This window comes from Triticum urartu, chromosome 3A (genome assembly GCF_056163025.1).
Source record: "Triticum urartu cultivar PI428250 chromosome 3A, HENAU_Tu73, whole genome shotgun sequence".
Taxonomy (NCBI): domain Eukaryota; kingdom Viridiplantae; phylum Streptophyta; class Magnoliopsida; order Poales; family Poaceae; genus Triticum; species Triticum urartu.
The window spans coordinates 251,004,857-251,007,956 of NC_141875.1; positions in this window are offsets into that span (position 1 = coordinate 251,004,857).

Consider the following 3,100-nt stretch of genomic DNA (forward strand, 5'->3'; position numbering starts at 1 on the left):
CATCAGTAATGAGAAATGGGATGTACATTTTTAAAACACATCAAACGAGCAATTAGTTTCAAATATCTTTTTTTCATTTCGAGATTTAAATTACATTAATTTTTATGCATGAAGAATTTGTTGGATTTTATATTGATATATATTTATTTTTAAAATCAGTTTGAATGTGAGTCGAAATTTCAGGATTAAAAATAGTTCGGACCGCACCGAAATATGCAAAATTTCGTATAATTTTGTAACCGTGGCCAGAATATGGGCTGTAATGCTAACAAAAAGAATATGGGCTCCAAAAAAACGTAATAATTAGCAAATGGGCTGTAAATTATTAGAAATAATGGCAGATGGGCTGTATGCTGTTTTCCACAGATTTGAGGATTTCCTCAAAAAAGGTTGACGCACAAGCAGTGACTGTTGGATGGCCATCCAACGGCCGTCGTGCTTCTTCATTCTCTGCTCTTGCTGCTCCAGCCGCTCAAAGAAGCGCCGGCGGGACTGCCTGCTCCCTCCTCCCCGCGGTCGGCTCTGCTGCCGCGCAGGCCTCACCGCCCCACCGTACTCCCATCGCTGGCCTAGCCATCCCTCTACTCACCCACACCTGCTGTTATCCTCCGGCGACGGCAGACGAACCAGTAAACCCTCGTACAGTTGTACTCCCCCCCTACGTGGGAAACAACTTTCGAATCTTCCCTGCCTCTGAGTCGTTCCCTTCCTAGGCCTCGCCGTCGTCCACCGCCTTGGTGCTCTCGGCGCGGCCTGGTCAACGTTGTCAACGACCGACATGCATCTGAAGTGGACTGTACATGGAGAGGCCGACAGCTAGGTCCATGGCCGCACGCAAGGAAATGCCTCCTTATTACGCGCAAAATAATGATTCCTCCACCTGACATCAGGGACCCACCGAAAGGGCCTCTGTATTTTGCGAAAAAAACGTTACCGCTGCTGACAGCTCGTACCCACCAGCTATATCTTCGCACGCAAGGAAGTGCCTCCTTATTACGCATAAAGAAAAATGAATACTCCCCCTGTTAGCTGGGACCCAGTATAGTGGCAGGCTGACTTGTGGGCCTACTAAGTTGACGGGGACGGAGGGCTTTGTCAACTTAGTCAATATGCACGATTCTAGCTCCAGTGACCGTACGATGTCCATCCAACAGCCGTAGTGCTTCTTCAACCTCTGGTCTTCTTGCTCCAGCTGCCTAAACCAGCACCGGTCGTGCCTCCTGCTCCTGCCTCCCGTGGCCGGCTGTGATGCGGTGGAGGCCTCACCACCCCCTACTACTCCCACCATTGGCCAAGTCATCCCTCTACTCACCCACACCCCCTGTTATTCTGCGGCGACGGCAGCCTCACACCGCAGCGAACTAGTGAACCCTCGGACTCCTCAACGTGTTGGCATCCACTGCCGCGTCTTCCCCGGCTCCATGTCGTCCCCTTCCTAGGCCTCGCCGTCGTCCACCGCCCTGGTGCTCTCGGCGTGGCATGGTCAACGTGGTCAAGGAACGGCTTCCATCGGACGTGGACCGTATGTGGAGAGGCTGACAGCTGGGTCCACGGCCGCAGCAAGGAAGTGCCTCCTTATTACGTGCAAAATAATTATTCCTCCACCTGATAGGGGGGACCCACCGGACGGGCCACCGTATTTCGCGAAAAAAACGTTTCCCCTTGACTGCTGGGACACACCAGCTACATCTTCGCACGCAAGGAAGTGCCTGACAGTCGGGACCCACCTGGTCGAAGAGTACGTAGCGTTGTCATTCTGGTCGCGAACATGTACGTACATATATACTGGTGGATGTAGAGGCGCGCACGTGTTGTAGTAGAGGCGCGCACGTAGCATGTACATGTACGTACAGCGGCCAGGGTGCAAGAAAGAAAATATGGCCATGTATGTGTACATACGGGCGGGGTCTCGAACGCCTACTCGCGCATACGTACGGCCAGGGCTCGTATACATGGCTGGGTCGGAACGGAGAAACAGCGTCGTCGTCGTGTTCATGGGGAGGCAACGAAATGCGTCCTGTTCATGGGGAGGCAACAGAATGCGTCGTGCTCATGGGGAGGCAACGGAATGCGTCGTGTTCATTGGGAGGCAACGGAACGCATGGGAGCCAACCGGCTATGTCAGAACGGAATGCGTGGTCGTGTTCATTGGGAGGGCTTGGATGGAACAGACGATGGAAACGAGGCCTAGCGTACCGCAAAATGGAGGAAACGGACCTCCTACGGTCGAAACGGGGTCCTATTGATCGGGAGGGGTGTGGCGTACCGCAAAACGGACGAAACGGACCTCCTACGGTCGAAACGGGGGTCCTGTTGATCGGGAAGGGGTGTGGCGTACCGCAAAACGGATGAAACGGACCTCCTACGGTCGAAATGGGGGTCCTGTTCATCGGGAGGGGTGTGGCGTACCGCAAAACGGGACTCCACGGGATACTGTTCATCTCCACCGTCGACCTCCTCCAGCCTCCACGGGCTACCGTCGACCTCCTCCAGCCTCCACGGGCTCCTGTTCATCCAGCCTCCACCGCGCGCTACTCCATCGGCTACTGTTCAACCACCCCTCCACCGTCTACTGTTCATCCTGCCCTCCACACCACGGGGTCCTGTTCAACCACCCCTCCACGGGCACCCCTCCATCGTCTACTGTTCATCCAGCCCTCCACACCACGGGGTCCTGTTCATCCAGAGGCAACGCCACCGCTCACTGTTCATCCACCCCCCCCCCCCCCCCGCAACGCTCACTGTTCATCCAATCGATCGACTTCAGTTAGGAGCAGTAGCGAAGGAATCGCTCGATCGGGTTCAGTTGACAGCCATCGATCGATCGCTCGAGTTCAGTAACGCGTAGCCTGCAATGCAATCGCTCTGGTTCAGTTAGAGCCCAACGCCTCGCTCGGGTTCAGTTAGAGCCGACGCAGCGCACACACATGCGTAGGTGTACGAGAGAAATGCGCATCGCTCAGCCCCCGACCTCCCACCGTAACCGGGAAATCCCCGAAATTTTCCTCCCCCTCGCTTCTACCACGGTTTTTTCCGTCATGGACGGCCCAAAGAATGTCATGCAACTGCGTCTCCGGCCCGCCGAGGATGAAAAGCCCAT